This window comes from Mauremys mutica, chromosome 1 (assembly GCF_020497125.1).
Source record: "Mauremys mutica isolate MM-2020 ecotype Southern chromosome 1, ASM2049712v1, whole genome shotgun sequence".
Lineage (NCBI taxonomy): Eukaryota > Metazoa > Chordata > Testudines > Geoemydidae > Mauremys > Mauremys mutica.
The window spans coordinates 115,762,441-115,785,941 of record NC_059072.1 but is presented as its reverse complement, the minus strand read 5'-3'; the positions used below and the strand labels follow the sequence as shown (position 1 = coordinate 115,785,941).

The 23,501-nt window shown below is 42.7% G+C and overlaps 1 protein-coding gene across 9 annotated transcripts in view; it reads left to right on the top strand.

The window, feature by feature from the left end:
• The first annotated feature begins 499 nt into the window (after window positions 1-499).
• Window positions 500-23,501, top strand: part of EPS8 (epidermal growth factor receptor pathway substrate 8) — a 212,708-nt gene continuing 189,706 nt past the window's right edge. For 5 of the 9 annotated variants that reach the window (XM_044992406.1, XM_044992365.1, XM_044992354.1 and 2 more), the window contains exon 1: window positions 645-1,033. The gene's annotated coding sequence lies outside the window, so the exon portion shown is untranslated. Of the gene's footprint in view, window positions 613-644; window positions 1,034-4,904; window positions 4,928-16,898; window positions 16,937-23,501 lie in introns of those variants that run through there. The other 4 variants (XM_044992376.1, XM_044992386.1, XM_044992416.1 and 1 more) reach the window with 4 other exon arrangements.

The following is a 23,501-nucleotide window of genomic DNA, read 5'->3' as shown; positions in this document are numbered from 1 at the left end:
TTTGAGGCTGTTCTGACCAATCCTGCAAACACAGACTCTGCATGTACTATCACACATGTGTGAATCTCACTGAGTTCAGTGGGATGGCTTCTGTGCTTAAGTGTACAAGTGTTTCCAGGATAAAGGTCTTGGTTTCGCATGTTACCGGGATGGGGTAAAAAAAGTGCAAATTTCAGAACAAGATCAGGGGCTGGCTTCCAATCTCTCTCCCTCCTCCCCTCAGTCCCAGCTACTCCAAATGTATGGATTGGTTTGAATGCCCGGTTGAACACTCTCCCCGATTATTTCTGTATTGATTTTTCATAAAAAGTACACCGCGTCTAATTAGGGTGACCAGACAGCAAATGTGAAAAATCAGGACAAGGGGTGAGGGGGGGGAATAGGAGCCTATATAAGACAAAGACCCCAAAATCAGGACTGTCCCTATAAAATCGGGATGCCAGGTCACCCTACGTCTAATTAACCTTCAACAAACTCTGGAGTCACATACTGTACTCAGCTGCTTTGACGGGAACAGGCAATAAGGTCAGGGCGGTGATTTCACCTCCCCTGTACTACACACACCAGGGAGGGAGGTAAAAGCTCTCGGGATCGAGCGGGTCTGAACACCAGGTTAGTGAGAACTCAGCTCAGCTCACCCGATGCGGGGAGGACTATGGCCAGCAGGGGGCGCTCCGGTCTGCGGTACGCGGCAGAGGCGGGCGCTTCGGAACCCTGAGCTGCGTCCTCCCCTCGCTGCCGCTGCTGCACTTTGTTCCAGGAGCAGCAGCAGCAGCAGCAAGCCAGACCCGGGGTGGGGGAGCAGCGTTCAGCAGCAGAGCCGCGTAACCTGCGCGCCTCCTCCCCTGAGGCTGGTTCTCTATGCGCCGGAGCGAGCCCGCCTGGCGGGGGGGCACTCCTTGGCCACCTCGCGCCTAGGGCTGGGGGGGCTTTCCCTGCCGCCCTCCCCTCCAGCTCGCCCCCGGTGCAAGGGGAGCCTGGTGGCCGCACGTCAGCTGCTGCCTGCGAGGAAGGAAAACAACCCCCTCCAAAGGTAAGAGGCTCCCAAAGACAGCAGCAGGCAGGGACTGTGGTGAGCTGGGATGTTCCTAGCTCATTGGGTCCCCTTTTGTTCTCCTGTAACTCCCCCGCCCCCACAAAGTGTGTGTGTTTGGTTTGGTTTGGTTTGGCTTGGCATGGGTGCTTCTTTCTTTAATATGGCGAATTGCAATGTCCGCTGTCCCCCTCCCTTCCCCTGTTTTAACTGGTGGTGGGGGGGTTAGAGACTGGAAGCCCTCAGGCTGGGATCCTTGTGTGTGTTAGTCAACGATCTGTGTGTTTTAACGCCTTCGGGATCTGCCCAGTGACTCCTTCCCTAGCGTATTTCAGACCTGGGCTATCCAAGTAGAGTGAGAGTATTTCTTTTTTCTCCTGGGGTTCCCCTCCCCCCCTACACACACCTTGTCAGGGTGTTGGGGAGACAAACGCTGCTGATTGTGTGTCTACATTTTCCTGGTAACTTGAGCGGTAGCTGCTACACCTGCTCTCTGATCTTGTCAGCTGGGCTTCCACCACGGGAGGTTTGTAGCTGATTTTATTGTCCCCCTGGAGTAGAGGTGCTGTTTGAAGTACTGGTACCTGTGCGTTAATGTGGCGCATGTTACCAATTTGTCAATATCAGACAACGTCCTAACTAGGGGGATTGGGCAAGAGGGGCTAACAGTGTAAGACTAGTGTACCTGTTTTCTCTGTGCCCCTCTCCCCGCTTAGCAGGTGAGTTGGCTCTTCCTCATTATAGTGCCACTTTCTGTTTTTTCTGAAGGCAGCTCTTCTTGTCTGTGACCGACAAAATGCACTTTTTTTTGGTGGGATACCTTTGTCCCACTCCGTTTTACTCCTCTGTTGTCTCTGATCTTCTCTCTTCAACCTTTTCCCTTCTCTTTGCTATCTTTCCTTGGCACCTCTCCCTGCCACTTGTTCTAGGCTCTAACACCAGTGGCGGTCTCATGGTCTGTCTTAAGGGATCCCCAGCAGGACTACATACACCATGATTTCCCAGGGGGATAAATATTTTTGGATTGGGCGTGAGCACTCAAAAAGCAATTCCACAACTGGGAATAAAGCCTGGCTTAAAACTGGTTGGTAGCAACCATAAAAGTAGCTAGAGGGACAGATTATCCTACTACTACTTTGTTGTTCTCCTCCCTTTCATCTGTTCTACCGTGATATTAAAACTGAGGAAATATGAATAAAGATGAACACCTTTTGCTGTGAACTGCAGCCATAAAACCCCGTTGACCTCAGTGGGATTGCATATATATAAGTAATAGTGGAATTTTCATTTAAAATGAAGACCAGAGAAGGACCTGTGTTCAGATGTATGCTCAGTAGGGGGGTTTCTGACTTTTTTCCGTAGCATGGGCCACATCTTAACAGGGTGTCTCTTGGACATCTCCCCTCCCATTTCTGATCATGTGGCCTTTCTATTCTTTCCATTTGCCCTTGCACAACAGCCTATGTCATCTACCAAAGCTGCTTATGTGGGAAGGTAATGTTAGCCAAACATTTGTGTACTTAGCAGCTGGAAATGAGGCGAGTAAGTGCCATATGCCCAAGCACCTCTCCATGGACCGGGGCAAGTGCTTCACAGACCATTATTTGACTACTGCTGCATTAGGCCATATGGGAGATAAGTTTGGCATTCTCAGCTTAGTTTTTAATGACCAGTAGGGGAGCTGAGATTTTTTTAAAATGTTAATGTGACATAAGAAAGGGGCTCTGCATTCTGTCTTGGTGTCCATGCTGTTAGTAAAACGTTTGTATCGATAATGACCAGGTTTGGTCTAAAGGACATCATGGAGCTAAGTGCCAGGTATCTTCTTTGTACAATGACTGTCTTGTACACGGCTAGTGAATAAGTGTTGTTTGGCAGATTTGTATCTTTAGTCAGGGTAATGTGATACTTAATTCAGACCTCGCACTAGGGCAAACTCACTTCTGGCTTTTTTTTTCTCCCTTTTTTTGTATATTTTATTGGCCTGGACTCTCTTAACACAATTGTCTTTGAACATTATTTTTATTGTACAAGAAGTTATGAAACCCTCTAGGATTACACTAAGTGTGCGTGTGCGCGTGTGTGTATATGTATGTATATACTGTGAAGTTTTTGTATCTGACTCTTCATGGTCTTTGATCTAAAACTTTTTGAATGGTTGTATCTGATAGATGGAATTGGGAAGAAGTAAATACAAATAAATGTCCAATTAGAAGGAATACACTGTGATTGAAAGTTACCAGGACATAAATAAATTATTATACAGAATGAACAGTTATTCTAATGATACTCCCGTTTTTAATCTCTGCATTTTGCCATACAAGTAATTTTTTTCAGTCAGATGTTAACTTCATACATGAAATATGATTTTCAGTCCAGCTGGAAATGTATCATAGGCTCATAGAATATCAGGGTTGGAAGGGACCTCAGGAGGTCATCCAGTCCAACCCCCTGCTAAAAGCAGTACCGATCCCCCAACTAAATCATCCCAGCCATGTAAAATCATTTCTGTTAACTGCAGCATTTTTTTTCTCCTGTGGGTGAAAGTTAAACATATAAAGTTAAATAATTGGTGCCTCCAGAGCCTAAATATATCAAAACGTCTCCTTTTGCAACTGTAGTGGAATAATAGAAAACTTGAAGGCACACATGGTAAGGAGTGCAGTTACAGAATACTTGCGACTTTCATTTCAGTGACTAGTATTTGCTTCTCTATCATCCTTGTCTCAAGTACTGTGTCATCCAGTAAACTGGGAGGCCTTGTGTCCTTGGTCCTCCAAGGTTTTTCTCTGAGTATTACAGAATCTCTTCTCTTTAACGTGAGTGGCTGGTAGCCACCAAGAAAAGTGATTTAACACCTTTGAATGATGCTGTTTCAATCCTCCGTTTAGAAAAAGTTCCAGTGGTGCATTACACTGCTGTGTGTATTGATTTTCCTAAAGTGGCTGGGGTAGACCACCTTCATGTGGCAAGGCTTGTTTTTTATATTTTCTTTGGTACAAAATTTTCCATAAACTAATATTGTGTCTGTTTGCCACTGAGATCCAAAGTTTTCAAACATCCTGGCTCTGAGTTGGTTTTCCAAGTATGCTATGCAATGGTTTGCAACTACACGGCTTTTAGCCATCTTTTTTTATCTGTCTTTATTAATGTGTGTTGCAGTTATCAATGGCTTTAACCTTCTTGAAGCTTTTACCTTTTCGTTGTTTTCCCTATCGCAGTCTCTAGTTAAAGGGTCACTGTCACTTGAAAATCACCTTTTTGTCTGAAAATCTTGTACTTACTCTAGTTATGAGGAATAGCTATGTTTCTGATCCTGCAGACACATACACTTATTAAACTTAAGCAAGTGAGTGGTTTTGCTTAAATCAGTAGGACTGCTGGTGTGCATAAAATTGAGCATTTGTGCAAGTGTTTGCAAGATTGAGACCTTTGGTTGCTCTAACTGAAAGATTAGAGAAAATATTTTAATGTTTGTACATTTGATACCTTTGTGAAGAGTCAGTTTTGCTGTTCCCCTGTAAAATTAGTAATTTTATTCCTTGTTGAAAAGCTCTCAGTTAACATTAATGTGGGAGCAGAAAAACTCTACTCCTCTTATAAATATATATTAAATCCAGGATATGAAATCCAGGATATTTTATATATATTTTAAATCCGGGATATACAATTTAAAGGCTGCTGTGTCAGAAACTAGTAGGTTTAAAAAAAATAGACCTTATCAGCTTGAACTTTGAGCTCATCTCCATTTTGATCTGAGACCAGAATTCCCACGAAGTCTAATGCACATACAAAATGTCATAAATAGTCTCATTGTGACGGAACTGCTCATATGCTTAAAGTTAAGCACTGTGAGGCCAACTGGCAAGAGGGTTACAGAATGTCCTGATTCTGGTATGTACATTCTGGTTCACCAAAGAGGTCATGTAAGGTCTTAAATAAAAGCGGGGTCACACTCACAATTAATATCATTGTGAAATGTATGTACAGACAATACTGTAGGGAGTAATGTATTTATCCTGAAAATATTTTTTAAAGTCTGCATCAAAGCAAGCTTGACAAACAGGTTTTCTATCAGCTGAGGGATGTTTATTCACCTGTCTCCCTGTTGAGATGTAAATTAAGTATTGTCTCATTCACAATGGGTGTCTCATCACTGATCTAAGCTTAATATAAAAATTCCAAAAATGAACTAAGAGCTAGAGGAACACAGCAATGGAAGAGAATCTTCTCTTGTTATACACTTCAAAGTTTTACTGAACTGTATTCAGCGAGCAAAGATACCCCATCCTGTTGCCACTGGGAAATAAATGGGTGGTGTGTTTACATTCATGAAAATGGGATCTCAACCAACCTTGGTTGAAATGCTGCAGAGGACCCTGGGGGTGAAGTAAAGCTAAGTTTGGTCTCTAGAAAGCATGTTATGATTTTATTTTATATGTAACTTTGTTTCCAGTTTGCTTACTCACTATCCGTTGAATCTTGAGTTTTTTGATAACAAGCTTATTGTTGTTTTTCACTATAAATATGTGGTAGTGCTGTGGTATTAAGCAAGGTGCTGCTCCTGAGCTGAATCGTATGAGCGGGTGTGCATATTGTCCATCTGGGGGCCGCAGACCTGGTATTTCTGAGAGTGTTCAGTGGTTCAGCTGGATGCTACAGGGGAGCTCTTCAAAGGGGCTTGGGGACTAGGGTGCACCTATTGCTAACCTGCAAAGCAAGGTAAGGACTAGCACTGCCCAGAGGAGAGTGCTTGGGTGGCTAACAGGTTGGTGATATCAGGGAGCTGACACCCAGTTAAGCACAAGGAAGTCTACCTCTTGGTGGAGGCAGAGTGGTTACAAGGTGACTCTCAGTCCTGGGTACCCTGAGAACCGACACAAGCCACATCTGTATGTGTTTGCAAGGTCAGGGCCTTGGGTGTTATAGGCAACTGTAATTGGTCAAACATTTCAGACTTCTATTTTTCAGTTGGGCTACACACATGAGTAAAATTACACATGCCATGAATCTTTGCGGGATCAGGGCCTAAATTGGAAATAGCTGATTGCAAATCCTCTTGTTTTGTCTTGATTACCTCCATCATGTTCTTGCAATATGTATATCCAAATGTTTAGCCAGCTAAGTGAAAATGTAGAAACCTTCAGCTGGAAAAAAGTGCTGCTGATCAGTCTTCTAACTTCTGTGTAGCACATTAAACAGTATCTCCATTTAGCCACTTCTAACGATTTTGTGCAATGTAGTTTTGATACTTTTATCTTTGACCCTCATTGTTAAAAAGGTAAACATTCTGTCTGTATCTAATCTCAGAGCTCCACTCAAGCCAGCCTCTTCACCAGTAACACAATTAAGAAATTTGCCATGTTTTCCAGTAGAGTGCAAATCTTTGATAATTCATAACAAGTCCTGTATTTGGATACAGACTGGCTACTTAGTGAGGAGGGCTTTAAACTAGGTTTGAGGGGGGCAGGTGAGTCACAAATATGGAGACCTGGGAGAAGGATCAGAATTTGGGGGAGCATGGGCTCTTACAGCAGAGATAAAGGAGAGACAAGACAGAACTGGGATGGGGGAAAATCAAATCAGTATACTAATGCGAGAAGTATGGGGAATAAGCAGGAAGAGCTCAAAATGCTAGTAAAACACAGTGATGACATAGTTGGCATCACAGAGATTTGGTGGGATAATAAGCATGACTGGAATATTGGTATAGAAGGGTACAGCTTGCTCAGGGAGGACAGGTGGGGAAAAAGGGGAGGATGTGTTGCCTTATATATACACTTGGACTGAGGTTGAGATGGAAATAGGAGACTCATTGAAAGTCTCCAGGTAAGGCTAAAAAGGGCAAATATAGTGCTCATCTATAAAAAGGGAAATAAGTACAATGTGGGGAATTACAGACCAGTCAGCTGGTTGGAAAACCGTTCCCTGAGAGTAGTTATCAGTGGTTCACAGTCATGCTGGAAGGGCATAACGAGTGGGGTCCCAGAGGGATCAGGTCTGGGTCTGGGTCTGTTCAATATCTTCAGCAATGATTTTGATAATGGGTACACTTATAAAGTTTGCGGAAGATACCAAGCTGGGAGGGGTTTCAAGTGCTTTGGAGGATAGGATTAAAATTTTAAATGTTCTGAAGTAAATAGGATGAAATTCAATAAGGACAAATGCAAAGCACTCCATTAGGGAGGGACAATCAGCTGCACACATACAAAATGGGATATGACTGCCTAGGAAGGAGTACTGTGGAAAGGGATCTATGGGTCGTAGTGGACTACAAGCTAAATATGAGTCAACAGTCTGTTGCCAAAAAAAAAAGAAAAAAGCGAACATCATTCTGGGATCTATTAGCAGGAATGTTGTGAGCAAGACACGAGAAGGTATTCTTCTGCTGTACTCTGCACTGATTAGGCTTCAACTGGAGTACTGTGTCCAATTCTGGATGCCATATTTCAGGAAAAATGTGGACAAATTGGAGAAAATGCAGAGAACAACAACAAAAATGATTAAAGGTCTAGAAAACATCACCTATGAGGGAAGACTGAAAAAACTGAGTTTGTTTAGTCTGGAAAAGAGTAGATGGAGAGGAGTATGTCTTCAAGTACATAAAAGGTTATTACAAAGAGGAGGGAGAAGAATTGTTCTTAACCTCTGAGGACAGGACAAGAAGCAGTGGGCTTAAATTGCAACAAGGGAGGTTTAGGTTGGACATTAGGAAAAACTTCCTAACTGTCAGACTGGTTAAGCACTGGAATAAATTGCCTAGGGAGTTTGTGGAATCTCCATCATTGGAGATTTTTAAGAGCAGGTTGGACAAACACCTGTCAGGGATGGTCTAGATAATACTTAGTCCTGCCACGAGTGCAGGGGACTGGACTAGATGACCTCTCAAGGTCCCTTCCAGTCCTATGATTCTATGATCTTGTGTCCCGTGACACTTCAAATATGTTGGCTTGTTTTATTTCAATGAAATATCGAAAAGCTGTTCCCCCCCCCCCCCCAGCATTTTGAGAGTGATGATAGGACTTGCTGTGAATGGTAAAATGTTTGCCACAACACTGGAAAATCAGTCTGCTTCCAAATTATGCTAATAATTCAGTGTGTTAAACCAGGCCTTGTGCAGATCTTTTTTTCTTTTTCTTTTTCTTTTTCTTTTTTTTCATTTTTTTAAGGGATATTATTAATGGGTGTGTGTTAATATTTGATAGAGGTTTTATCTTATAAACACTTTAAATTCCATGTTTGCATGTTATAGTTTGATTTTGATTAGTCCAGGGCTTCAAAAAATACCACACATTGACTAGTTAACCTACCAGCCAGAAGCTAATATGAAAGACGAGGGAAAACTCTACAAGTGAAGCCTACAGGCAACCCTACACACCTAGTCCCAAATCCTCTGAAAGGTACTGAGGCTCCTAACTTTCATTGAAATCTATATGAGTGAGGTGCCTAATTTTCCAAGATGATCTGGACCCTATTCTCTGTAATGGGAAGAGGCAAGATGATGGGCTTCCTTCTAAGGTATTGTTCCTTGACCTTGCTTCATCTTCTGTATTGGCCTCGCTCTCAGGTGTGTAAGGAAGATACTTTTCAAGTGACATTCCTTGCTGGAAGTGAGAGGGAGTTTATGCTGATTTCCCGGCCCACTTTGGAACCTTCTGGCTGCTGTAGGGGACACAAAGGGGTGGAGTTTGCAGGGCTGACCGTAAAAACATCTTTCACTTTGCAAACTGAGTAAACTTGATTGGAAAGTCCTTCAAGAGAGAGTGAATGAGGAACCCTTTTATGCCATTTTGTAGTTTCTCTTTTGATAGTATTAATTTCAGTGTGGTTACTATCATCAAACAAATGATTTTAATCCAACAGTGGTTTTAATTTTTTTTTGTATTGATAGAATTGCCAAATAGGTGGCGACAGGGACAATGAAAACCTTTCCAAAGCTTTTTATATTGAAAGGCTCCTTAATATTCTGTCCCCCAAACCCAACTGGAGGAGTAGTCACTTAATGTAGTGTGTTCTAAGTGTAGCTAGAAATCATATTTGGCTCACTCACAGTGTCTAGAGATGATGATGATTTATCTATAATTTTGAATGCCTAAGAATGTGTTGGGCACTTTGGAGAGACAAGTAAAGACAGATGGTGCCTACTGAATGTATGTTGCTTCCTCAGTGGTTCCCAGAAATACCCATGTTCTCTGACTGTGTGTATTAATTTTGTTTTAATTAGAAGATTGTTATACTTTAGAGTTCTGTAGAATAAAGCTGCTTTACCTTGACTCCCAGGTACTTCAGATTAAACCCACTGCAATATCACTAGGCGCCTCAGTGCTTGCCACCCAGGGATATTTTTAGCAGGAGCATAAAGAGTTGTATTACGTGGGGGTGGAGTGGTATTGCTTATTGACTTGTTCTTCTGTGAGTAAAAACTCTCTTTACCCTTGTAGAAAAACAGGCACTGGGCTTGCTGCTATTAATTTCCTTAAGACACTAAAATGCTGTCTCGAGCAGGTGAGAAAATCAAAGTCACATGTTAGCAATACCTTTTCATCTGTTGGTTACCGACAGGTCCAAAAACTCTGGGCAAGTAAAGTGTTTAATTTACACCTGCTGCAGTTTTACAAAGTCTGAGCTAAAAAGGAAAAATCTCATGAGACTGAACAAGTGTATTTATTCTCTTAACACTTGCAGCTATACAGTGTGATTTAACAAGATCGTGAAAATTGTTTGTTTTAGCAATGTTTTCACCTTGGCTGGTTGAAATTCAACATTACTGTGACTCATTTGCTTAGTGCTCTGGTGAGTTCTGCCTGAAATATATGAACTCTGGTTAAAGGGTTTGTTCTTTCTTCCCTGTGTGGAAGAGAGAACTAGTATTATTCCAGCCTTCTGCAGTGCTCATCTCACAAATGTTCAGAACTTTTTTTTTTTTTTTTTTTTTTTTTGCTAGTGGAGTCCGGCTCTTGACATCTTGTTCTAGAGTTTTGCCTGTCTCTCTCTCTCTCAGTGAATTTTGCTCAGTGTTTGATTTATGCCAAGGCTGAAGGCACCTCTGGGTTTGCTGCGTCAGTTATGATTGTAAAAAAGTTGCTTGAGACCTGGAATGTAATTGCTTGAGCCCTGGCACCCCTTTCATTACAAAATAAGCAGAGGTTCTGCTTGCTTTTGGTGGTGCTCTTGGGATACCCTCATCCTTATTTCATCTTTACAGCCAAATCTCGGACACTTTCCAGAACTGTCATCTTAAAATTGAATCTGGCCTAATTATTTTTGAGGGAGAGTGTTGTGCTTTGTGTAATTTATAGGCTGGGATTTTCAAAGGCACTTGAGGGAGTTAGGTGCCTCACTCCTTCAAGCCTCTTGGAAAATCAGTTTATTTCATGACTATTTTGGAGTAAATGTAGGAAAAAGTAGGCATTCAATGGTTTGAATTTACAAGAGCTGAGTGAGATTCATTGGAGAGTTTAGCAACTCTAATCTCTAAAGTTATCCAGAAAAGAAGATGGAAATATTGGGGACATGTGTTAAGAATGAAGCCAGAACATCTGCCATGGCAGGCATGCTATTGAGCAGCTGGAGGAACACACAGAAGGAGCCAGCTGAAAGAATCCCTCTGTTGAACATTACAGAGAGGGAAAAGTTATGAAATATAACAACTTTGCATGTCCTCTGAGTGGTCCAGATCAGACAGGGATGGTGGAGCCTCATGCGTGCCCTAAGTGACATCTGATATGGGAAAGATCTGGATTCAGATTAATGACTGTATTACGTATGGTTTATGTATTAGAAACCTTTGTACTACAGTGGAATGTTCATCTTGTTTTTTCAGCTACCCAGTGTAATTTTGTAGTGTTATGAATTATGATGATAAATTGAGTTCTTGCTGTGAAATCTAGTCATATCGTGGCTTTGGGGTTTTTTTTTTTTTCGTATCAAGGTGTATTTGAAGAGAGCTTGTTGATCTCCTGGCCTTTTAATAAATGGAGAAGTCAGTCATATATTTATGTGCCTCTAAAATAATTTGCAGCTTCTCAAATTAGTGCGAGCATTCCATTGGCCTTAATTGCAGTTTTATAAGTTCATCCAAAGGCAGAATTTGGGACCTACTAGCTTAGTTATGTAATTTTACACTTTGTTTTCCTCCTCTTGGATGTCCCATCATCAGCTCTAGCTTAATCTTGCCACAATGGGCCTTTTTTTATCTGTTCTCCTAATTCCTCTCCTCTACTTGTATCATTATTTACAGATCCACAATCCTTCCTGTGTTCTCACACCATTGGTGTGATTTTTACCTCTTTTATTTCTTCCTCTCTCTGTGTCTAGGGATAAAGAATGGTCTGGGAGTTAGGAGGGATGTTTTCATATGCTCCTTCAGTACTGAGTGGTGTTATCTGAACAAGAAACTGGGAACAAGTTGCTCCAGAGGTCTTATCTTGGTGGAGACTGACACACACTGTGGTCTGGTCCAAGTCTCTTATAGGCAGAGTTTTCAGAGGTGCTCAATTCTCCTGTACGTAAGACTTGACATGCTGGTCCCTCTAGTCCAGTATCTTGTCTCTGACAGTGCCAGAATCTTCAGAGCAGTAGGCAGTTATGGAATAACCTTCTCACTGGGAAATCTTCTATTTAATCCCTATTGGTCAGATGGAGGCGCTAATGCACCTATTACATTAAGGGTTACAAAACCTCAAGCGTTTATGTAACTCTGGATGTTCTTATTATCCATGTTGTTGTTAGCACCTATGACCTACAGTCTTGGACCAGGTCCCCATTGTGCTAGTGCTCTACAAACACAGAACACAAAAATGGTCCCAGCCCCAAAGAGCTTACAGTATACATTAAGTCATTTGCCTTGGTAACGGATGTTTCATTTCCGCCTCTGTTTTCCCATTTGTAAAACAAGGGTAGTACCTCCAGCAGTTTTGTGGTGATTATTTAAGCAAATGTTTGTACAGCCTTTTGAAAATGTAAAGCACTACATAAATGTGCAGTATTATTATTTTTACTAGCAGCTGGTTCATCCTAATTGCTGCCATGAAAGTTCCAATGCTAATGGCAGCATCATACTTGTTCTGTGTTGACTGGCTTTCCTGGTTATTAGGCTCCTAAGAGTTTCTGCCTTGCCATTGCTTCATTCAGGAAATGAACAAGATAGATAGCCCACCCCATTGGTCTTGTAGCACTTGGGATAGAAACAGGGCCGCCCAGAGGAGGAGGCAAGGGGGGCAATTTGCCCCGGGCTCCGCAGGGGCCCCCAAGAGAACAGCGGAGGCTCCCGCCTCCGCCCCTCTCCTGGAGCCTCAGCGCATCAAGCGCCGAGTCTCCGCCGGGGCCTCTGAGCCCCGCCTCGCTCAGAGCCGCGTGGTCAGGGGGCGGGGCTGGGAGCTCCAGGCTGAGCTCAGCTCCCTCCGCTCGGCGTGGAGCTCCCAGCCCCGCCCCCTCACCACGCGGCTCTGAGCGGGACGGAGCTCAGGCCCTGCCGGGGACACGCTGCGGCTGTTCCGGCGAGGCGCTGAGACTCCGGGTGAGGAGGGAGCTGGGGGTAAGAGGCTGGGGCCGGGGCGGGGGGGAAGCGGGACCCGCCGCCGAAGCGCAGCCCGGTCTTCGGCGGCGGGGGGCCCCTTCCGTTCCGGGACCCGCCGCCGAAGTGCCCCGAAGACCCGCGGCGGGGACCCCGACCCGCCGAATTACCGCCGAAGACCGGGCTGCACTTTAGCGGCGGGTCCCGCTTCGGCGGTAATTCGGCGGCGGGGGGCTCCCGCCGCGGGTCTTGGGGCACTTCGGCGACGGGTCCCGGAACGGAAGGGCCCCCCGCCGCCAAAGACCCTGGGCCCCCGGAATCGTCTGGGCGGCCCTGGATAGAAATTTCCTCTTTCAATCAAGTTTGTGTCTTTTTCATGCAACGTAGCGCTCTTTCTGCATGCGCTGACATCATCCTAGTACACTGAATCTAGTGCCCCCATTACAGAGAAACAACAGAGGCGTTCAGGGTGGTAGTAAAAGTGCTGGTCAAGTCTATACTGAGGACAGGGGAGACGAGCAAAGCTGTCCTCTGTTACCTAATCATTGTGAATGACCTAAATGGCTTCAAAAGTACTAGAACTCCACAATTGGAATATAAAAAAAACCCTTTTTTGGAGCATATACAGTATCAGCAATGCACAGTATTAGCTGGGGTGTGGGCTATGTCATTGTGACAGAATACACCCCTGTATTCACACCTTACACTTGATAGTAATAATCTTTGTGCAGAATATGCCTTGGAAGGTATCATCTGAAAACTAATAACTCTCTGGACAATAATAGCATGGTAACACGTATGTAACAATGTTATAAGTGAAGTTCTGAACATGAGCTGAAATCATGACTGAAGTGTGTTTGCCAGACAGGTCTGGAGAGTGGGCAAACCTGTTTTTCAAAGACAGAGGACAAGCTGACACTCAGGCCAGGTATCATCAAAGCTGGGCCATTACCTATCAAGTGGCCATTCTTGGGCAAGGAAAGGGGGCAAGAACAAACAGATCTGCAGTTTAAGTAAACAACTTAGCAACCCCCCACTAGACATCATGTCTCCTTGCTCTCAGTTGGAAAGAACTTTATCTAGGGGACCACCCTCTGGAAGATGCATTTCAAAGGGGGACTGAACCATAAAAGTGAGGGACAAAAACACCCCAAGTTGTCTCTCCTATCCATCTCTCTTGAACCTAAGAAGACAAAAGAATCCAGCTCTTTGACTTTAGGAGTGATTGGTCACTATGGCTGTTGGAAGCATGTGGTAAGAATTTTACCTTGGACAAAGCCTAGTTTGTAAAGTTTTAGTACTAGGAAGTGTTTTATCTTTATTTTTCTTGTAACCATTTCTGACTTTAATGTATTATTACTTGTACTCATTTAAAATCTACATCTCTGTAGTTAAATAAACCTTTTTTTGTCCTTTTAATCAAAATTAATCCAATGTTGTGAACTGTGTGGGTAAATCCATTTAGGATGGCAAGTTGTTGTATATTGTTCCCTTATAGGGACAATGGACCTTTGTTATCTGACAGCTGGTAATGCAAAACAGAATACACATTTTTTGTGGAAAATCCAGGACAGGGAGTGTGTTGGGGTCACCCTGCATGTGGTAACCCAGGCTGGTGGAAGCCCAAGTGTAACCGGAGTGCTACTGGCAGGCTGCAGCTATACACAGACACTCAGGGTGTGACTGGCATGCTGGAAGGCTGTTTGTGAATGACTCAGGTGGCAGCTACAACAGCAAGGCAGTGTAAGGCATCCAAAGTTGCAGGGCTGGGGTGACACAGCCCCTTCAGTGGTCTGAATTGCACCCTGAAATGTCTCAGCCATCCAGTCTGAAAATTAAATGGAAGCCAGCCACTAGCAGTTGTGTTCATGACATTGATATGTAAGAGATGGATTTTTGCTATTTCCCTACATTTATTTTTCCTTTTTGGAAATGTTAGTCTGTGGTTGGAAATGTGGGGAAAGAGACATAGTAATCCATAAATATTAGCCTTTGGGTTTTTTTAGATTTGCATTTGTGAAATATCCATGACTTGGTGCTGAGCTATTTTTATTAACATCCTAGTTCTTATCACATGTAAACAGCTTGTAAAAGGAGGATGGGAACACTGTCTTTAAGCCTCTGATTTCCAAATTGCAAGGAAGAGAAAGGAAGATGGCTTCCAAAGGGCTTGAAGGTAGATCGTGAGCCACTCCTATCCCTTCTTTTTCTCTCTTATTTCACTACTTAAAAAAAAATAAAATAAAAAAACTAGCCTGAGGCTACAGAAATATTGGTTGGATTAGCAGTTCTGCTCATGTAGAAAACCTTTCATTTGCTATCAGCTTTGAACAGTACTATTCAAACAGTGACATTTGAAACTAAAAGGAATGAAAATGTGGTGGAACTCTGGCAAATTACTGGCAGTCTCCCCAAGCCATCTCTGTTCAAGAATGCTAAGGGGACAAGAGGGAATGAGGTAATTACAGCAAAGGGAACAATTTGGTTAATCTGTTTTTACAAATATATCCTGATGATTTGATAGGGAAAAAGACCATCCAGTCACTTTACAAGACTTTACAGTATTATTCTGTTGGAATATTAGGAATGTATTAATGATCATAAAATATTTTGCCTTTGAGGGAGATTTGTATATTGGATCTCTTTCATTTTGTTGTAAATATTAAGATCAGCATATAATGGTTTTGAATAACAGAACACTTTGGGTAACCTGTTCCGACGTTCTTAATTGCTGATTTATGAGATCTTGATTTTTCATATGGGTGTTATGTTAGGAATGTCCAGTACCTTCTATTGTACTCTATTATTATTTTCATTGAATGACCCATGTCAGTAGAGAGTGACTGTAGCAAGTGATCAGTTACTAACTGTATTTTAATACCTGATCCATAGCTCATTGACATCAATAGGAGTCTTTCCATTGACTTCAATGGGCATTGGATCAGGCCACATTGATGGTGTGCTATTGACTAATAGGCAAATGATTAGTGATTTAGTAGATTGCAGGAGTCATGATTGAATTTATATTGCCTGAACAGTAGGATATCCTATCTCTGTGAAAGCTGACTTGTAACGGGGGGGAAAAAGTATTCGTTCTGATCCCTATTTTGCTTCATATAAACAAACTTTTAGGTCACCTTTGAACGTCATTAAGCAGCAAAACAACGCACACACCTATTTATTTTTTCTTTTGCAGATCCCTCTAAAATCAAGCATGGGTTGTACAGCTGCAAAGTCCATTTGACTTTCAAATCAAAATAGCTAAGAACATAGAGGTGTGTGATGTGACACACGTATGCATCTTTATAATCCACCCTAGTTAAAACTGGGAGTTGAATTCAGAGGTTTGAAACACAGCTAGCATGGCCTTTGAAGCATGTTAACTTATGTTAAGTGGTGACATTTAGGCTTCTGTGATTCAGTAAGTTGTTTTTTCCTGTGAGGAACTTAATCTTTCACTTATACCAGGGTTAATAAAAATAAACAGTAGCTTTTTTTAGTTATTTAAGAATGGTGGTTCTTTTTCCTAGCATGTAGTAGCTCAGCAGATTGATAGGAATATTAGTGTTCTTGCTGTATTTCTATATGTTATGCTCTAAGACAACAACTAACTTTTGAAGTGCAGAAAATCTGCCCAAGGGTCCCTTATATCAAAGTATAATATGAAATGCAGGTTTTGTTTTTTTTTAATAAGAGACCCATATTCATTCATTGAATATACTAAGGGCCTAATTTTAAAGTAGTGTGTGTGATGGAACCTAGATAATCCCTTATTTGCGCAAAATATTGGATCTCTCCCCAACTTTCAAAGAATTAATGGAGTGCTGTAGCAAGGTCTTGTATTACTAGAAGATAATTATTTTTACAGGAGATTCTACAGTGTATTTCCTGGTACATTATGAGGTATAATCATAAATAAAATAAAATGGCCAGCATCAAAATTAATGTGCAAAATAAGGCCATTTTTATTGTTCATTTTATTCACTAACTTGAAAAATTAAGTAGTTTGCAGTGGGCCTTCCAGCTCATATGAATTGGTGAGGGTCTGCTGAGCCGGACTGTATGTATCTATCTGGCGAGCAAAGGAATGGTGAATCTGAGGAGAAACTGCTGCCTCTGATGTGACCATTCTTTCCTGTACTGTCTCTTTAGGCTTTGCATTTGGGAGTGTAATAAAAGGATAATGTATGTACTGAGCCCCTTAATGAATGCAGATCCCTGTCTGAGCTGTGGCCATGTGATCAGCCTGTCAGTAGGCGGAAAGGTGTTTTCCAGTGCTTGTGTGACAGGCTGTCTCTCGTAGCCTTGTACTGACATGCTCTAAAAGTGCACTCTGTTTTGTCATGGCAGGTCTGTAAACCGTATTCCCTTCCTCCTCATACATACCGGTAAGTCTTGTACATTTAATAGGCATTGAATGAAGTGTTTAAAGTTTGGAGACTGCAGGGGAAAAATAGGGAAATTCAGACTCCAGGCTGTGTTTTTCTCCCCTTTAACTATGCACCTGGTTAGTGTATAACTTCTTGCTCAGACAGACAGGAACAGGGGGACAAAAAAGATAAGGATAGAATAACTCAAACCTAAAATTCTCTTTTGGTTTCTTATTTAATATTTGTATGGTGATAACACCTCTATTGTACTAGGTAATGAATACGCAAGTTAAACAGAACTTTATTATTTAAATACAGTGTTTATTTTTAAAACAGGTAAAGAGCTTTCATAGATTGTAAGGCCAGAATGACCTCCTGCATAAAACAGGGTGTGGGCTTTTTTTCCCATTTACCCCTGCAATGAGTCAATAATTTTGTGTTTGACTAGCATATCTTCCTGAAAGGCATCCATCTTGTTTGGTGATATCAGGAGGTGGTTCCAGTGGTTAATTATGCTCATTAAGGCACAAATTTTTAACAAAGTTTCAATTTCTCTGCAAGTTTCAGCAGTTACACCCAAACAGGTCATTGATACACTTGTATAGATATGTCAGATTTGGCTGAGTACACTTCAGTTGCTCCTTGGGACAATGTTAATTAAATAAGAATAAGGTAAATACACCAAAGAGTAAAATTTTTGCCGATGTTGAAAAATATAAAACAAGATAAGTGTGGTTCAGATGATCTCTCTTACTCTCCTCCTCTTCACTTCTCTCCCCATTTCCTGTAATGGACAATGGACTGCTTTTATCCCACCTGCATCTTTTCACTGTTCTGGTGTTCCTGGCACACTAGGTTAGACTTTCAGTGGAAGCACTGGTGAAGTCTAGGTGATTCAGGGGTTTGAGTATTGTGAAAAGAAGTAGACCCACTGAAAGGAAATGTTGCCTGCTGCTATTTTGTTCATTAGCATAGAAAATACGCTGTGTCCAGACACACAGACTTTACTCCAAAGGGCATACGGGCTATAAAAGCAGGTGAGAGTAGAGGGATTGGGAGTTATGGATCCTGGGTTCTCTTCTATCTCTGCCCCGACTCACTGTATGAATTTGGACAGATCACTTATCCAAAGGGGTAGACTGAGAATGGGTGTGTCTATGCTTCACTATCTCGTCGGCAGGGCCGGCTCCAGGCACCAGCATTCCAAGCCCGTGCTTGGGGCGCCTATCTGCAGGGGGCGGCAGTCCGTGTGTTTTTGGCCCCAAGCAGCGTGCCTAATTGCCACCGTGGACGGCGGGGGCAATCAGTGTGCCGTTAGGGCGGCACGCGCGTTTCCGCAGCAGCGGCAATTTGGCGGCAGCTTCTGTCTTCAGCCGGAAGACAGAAGCTGCGCCGCCACAGACAGCTGAACATAGAAGCTGCCGCTGAATTGCCGCCACCGCGGAAACGTGTGTGCCACCCTAACGGGGCACGGACTGCCACTGCCGTCTGTCGCGGCAAGTCGGCGCGCGGCTTGGGGTGGCGAAAACGGTAGAGCCGGCCCTGCTTGCTGGGATGTTCCGAGGCTGAAGTAGTTTATAAAGTGCTTTGAGGTCCTTGGTTGGAAAAAAAGCTAAGTGCAAACTAGTGCCGGGTCAGATCACTCCTGCCATGGAGAGACCCATGAAAAGGGCTGGAGAGGCAGGGACTCCAGGAGAGAATCATTTAGTAGTTTGAAGACCTCCCAACCTCTCAGACTCTGGAGGCTGTGGGAAGGGGCAGAGGCATAGAGGCATCATATGTTTCATCTGGCTTTATCAGGAGTTTTTTTGCACTTGGTTAGGTGTCCCCTGTGGTGTCTCAGTAGCAGCTACAAACAAGACTCGGGGAATTGATACTGCTTCCAACAGTATAGCAGCTTGGATGTCCACAGTTGGTGTATGGATATGCCACAGAGTGCCCAGTCCCCTACTTAGCCTCAAAACCCCAGGGACCTTTCCCTCACACAGCTTTGGTGGAGGAACTTCTTTTTGGGTATAAGGGAGAGGACATAGTGCTGATACAAGTGGCACCCCTCCTGCCCGTACGTGCACACCTTCTTCATGGGCAGGGAGATATGCCCATGGAGGGGTCCATTCTACACTTCCTATGCTGAGGGAATGCTCTAGGGCAGTGTTCATTCCTACCATTCTGCATAGGTTAATACGGGCCAATGCATTTTCCTCCCCAGGATGCAAATGACCTTACAAATGTTGCATGTTTGAAGCTTAGTGTCATTTTGTGGTAAAGAAGCTTTTTTTTTAATAGGCTTTGGGGTGGTGGTTTGTGCTTGCTGATCCGAGAGCATATTTAACTAGCATTCTCAGTCCATCTCTGCTGTTCGAACAAATTTTCCTCCTGGTGCTTCTGGAAACTCCCTGGATCAGTGCTCAGAAAAAAAAAATAAAATTCCAGAGCGTTTTGCCTTCATAGCTTTTTCTCTTTCTTCTTTTTCAGGAAAATAATTCAATAGTTTCAGTATGAATCCGTTTTTCAAGTTTCCTGCAGTTATCTTTTGGGTTTCTCCTGGTGTTAGTGTCCTTACTGGGAAAACAAAGCTAGTAATATACACGTTTCCTGTGCAGTTAATGTGTTCTTAACAATGGTGCAGTTAATGTGATGTGCAATCCAGATTATGTAGCTTCTAGTATCGCTAAATTCATATTAGAATGTTTGTGCCTCTTAGGAGGGAGTTCAGAGATTCACCCCCCCCCCCCCCCCAATGTAGCTAAGCAGAAATACTGCTTACTAAAATAATGTGGTTACTGGTATCCTGTCTTTGAGAGCCTGACTCTGACCATATGTGCTTGGACATAATCTTCTGTCTTGTTGGAAATGACCAGTATAATACAGTGGCAAAGCATGGTGTTGAAGTAAATTTCATTATTTAAAGGGCCACTGTTAGGATTAAGCACATGGGTGTTTGCAGTGTTTAACTTTACTCGCATTGTTCAATTGAAGTCAATGGGACTATAATGTGCTTAGAGCTAAGCACATGCAGAGAGATCTGTGGGATTGGGGCCTAAAATTTTATGTCCAAAACAACAACAAAAACCCAAACAAATGAACACCAACCTTGTTTGTTTGTTTGTTAGTAGAACCTTAGATTATATTAAGATTAAAGTAACTTTAAAAAACATATTTTTCACCATTTATGCTATTCCTCCCCACCATTGCTCCAGTTAAGAATGTGTTTTGATTGTGTAATATCTGCAGTGTTTGAGTTGCAAACACCACAGAGCAATGTTTGGAGTTAAACAACCAACCTGTTTTTCTTTAAATAAAACAAAGCATGAAAACATTTCTACTAAGGTTACATTTTTGTAAAATCTTCTGGGGCTTAAACTACCTACCAGCAGTCTCCCTTTCTTGCACTTAAAGTCAGAGTAATTCTTACATGACCAGGGGGTATAAAGTACTAAGAATTCTTAAAATGTTTCCCATCTTCTTTAGATGATGTATGAAAGAGAAACTGAAAATGCCCTCACATTTCAGTTCAGATGGGTTGTTGCTGATTTTACTGCATTCAGCTCCACAGAAACCAGGGGACAAATAGAAATTTAGAAGATACTACTGCTTACAGACAAGTAACACACTCTATAAAATTATTGTATGCTGCCAAATTAAATTTGGGGATTAGCCTCTTTCTTGTTTCTGGGCTGTCCGCTTTATAGACAGCCGAGATCTGAATGTATCACTTTACATCCTTGCATAAAAGCATGCAAGGTTGGATACTTAGAATTCCAAAAGCTAATTAATGAAACTCAATAGGTCATGTTTGGTGTTACTGTTGAATGTTGTCTTAAAATAGAATTAAACACTTGTCACTGATACAGGTGGTATTGAGCTAAACATCAGTCCCATTGAAGTCAATTGCAAAAGTCCAGCAGGCCTGAAAGGGACTAGGAATTGGCCCTCATGTTTTCAGTAATAGAATCGAAGAGGAGGTGTTTGTGGCTGGATTAGTTCAGTTGTAACTGATGTAAGATTAAAAAATGGGAAGTGTTATGGGTGAAGGGGCACATAGGTTAGGACAGACAGCAAGTTTGCAGATGACACTAAACAGGGAGGAGTGGTAGATACACTGGAGGGTAGGGATAGGATACAGAGAGACCTAGACAAATTAGAGGATTGGGCCAAAAGAAACCTGATGAGGTTCAACAAGGACAAGTGCAGAGTCCTGCACTTAGGACGGAAGAATCCCATTCACTGTTACAGACTAGGGACCGAATGGCTAGGAAGCAGTTCTGCAGAAAAGGATCTAGGGGTTACAGGGGACGAGAAGTTGGATATGAGTCAACAGTGTGCCCTTGCTGCCAAGAAGGCTAACGGCATTGTGGGCTGTATAAGTAGGGGCATTGCCAGCAGATAGGGGGACGTGATCATTCCCCTCTATTCGACATTGGTGAAGCCTCATCTGGAGTACTGTGTCCAGTTTTGGGCCCCACACTACAAGAAGGATGTGGAAAAATTGGAAAGAGTCCAGTGGAGGGCAACAAAAATGATTAGGGGGCTGGAGCACATGACCTGTGAGGAGAGGCTGAGGGAACTGGGATTGTTTAGTCTGCAGAAGAGAAGAATGGGGGGGGATTTGATAGCTGCTTTCAACTACCTGAAAGAGGGTTCCAAAGAGGATGGATGTAGACTGTTCTCAGTGGTAGCAGATGACAGAACAAGGAGTAATGGTCTCAAGTTGCAGTGGGGGAGGTTTAGGTTGGAATTAGGAAAAACTTTTTCACTAGGAGGGTGGTGAAGCACTGGAATGGGTTACTTAGGGAGGTGGTGGAATCTCCTTCCTTAGAGGTTTTTAAGGTCAGGCTTGACAAAGCCCTGGCTGGGATGATTTAGTTGGGAATTGGTCCTGCTTTGAGCAGGGGGTTGGACTAGATGACCTCCTGAGGTCCCTTCCAACCCTGATATTCTATGACTTGTGGTAACGTAGCAGAATCCATCTGTATACACACTGCGGTATGTGATTGGTGGGAGCAGAGAGAGTTTCCAATGCCCTCTGTTCTGCTCCCTTGATTTTGGCAGCTAGTGTGTTTTTCTTTCTGTTTGTGGATTCTAGCCCTGATCCTGGTGAAGATAATTTACCCTTGAGAATGCAATCTAACATTGAAAGTTAATCACGAATTCCCTTCCACACATACCTCCTTCCCCCATACGCATACACACTAACATTTTGTTTTTCATGGTCTCCACTCCAGGGAACCTGTTAGTGTTAGTACTTAACATTTATATTGCGGTAGTGCCTGGAGATCTCACTCATGTTGGGGCCCAGTGGTCTTTGGGACCCAGGCTTGTGGACTTGGTGTTTCCAAGCCTGTGCTTGTGTCCACATTGTATCATAAACCCGGGTTTACCGTTGCGGGATCTGGGTGTTTCAGTCATGCTAATGCATTCACATTACACTACACAGACCTTCTGGCTTGGGTCTTCTGCTTGAGCTGCATCCACACAGCAAAATGACAAGGCTTGGACCCAGGACTTGGACTCAGACTCACCTCCCTAGTATGATCCGAGGAACCTGAGTGCTTACTGACCAGAGTCAGACTGATTTGTGTGTGGATGGAAGAGGGGCTTAGGGTCAGACCTGAGTCAGATGTAGTGTAGTGCAGTGTAGTCATGAGACCAAAGTCCTGGAGCTAAGTGGAGGAGTTGGGGTTTTTTTCTAGCCTGTTGATTTATGTATTTTCTGTTGAATAAACTAACAGCAGTTTTGAGACAGGCGGGCTTGAATGTCAGTCTCCTTTATCCACATCCCCATGCTTCCGCATGACTAGAAGCTGTCATTACTAATTTAAACTTATCAGTACTAGAAATGGATATGGCTTTTCATTTAAAGTGCCCAGATTCAACTTGTGGTCCCAAGTGTAATGAAATTGGTGAGTGTAATCTCTAACTGTCCAAATGATCAAGGCTAAGCCTTGAGAGATGTGCTGTGCTGCGGTTCTCAAATTCAGGGCACACCTCACATGGGATTGGCCTCTTAAAGATCATTATCTTACTGATGAATGGAGTGCTCAGCCACAAAGTGTTAACAGCTTTAAAGATTTTTTTTTGTTTTTTAAAGAGAAAAATCAATGTCTTATCAATTTAGCCTTCCATATGCGCAGAAATGGGTTATCTCTACAAAGATTAGCTAGATTCAGGTGGGTGACAGCATGTTGTAACTGTTCCTGTTGTGTTATCTTGATTCTCTGGAACATTCCATGCCGCTATGAAATCACATAAGTGTAACCATTTTTGCGATATACCCTTTCCCCCTCCACCTTTGGCTTATAACTTGGCTGCAAACATTTTTTTGCTCTAATCATTTGGCATACAGTATAAAATCTCAGTTAAACTAAAACTCAGCATTTTAAGATACACATTTTAAAATGCGTATAAAATCCTGATGGGGTTTTGTTGGTGGTTTAGTTTTTGCTACTATACTTTAAAAAACAAACAGGGCTTCATTATTCAGTTTTAGCATTAAACAGTATATATTTTCTCCATTAATTTCCATTTTTTATTTGAGCACAGATAGTGTACCTTGTTCCCATCAACATCCAAAGCAGGCATA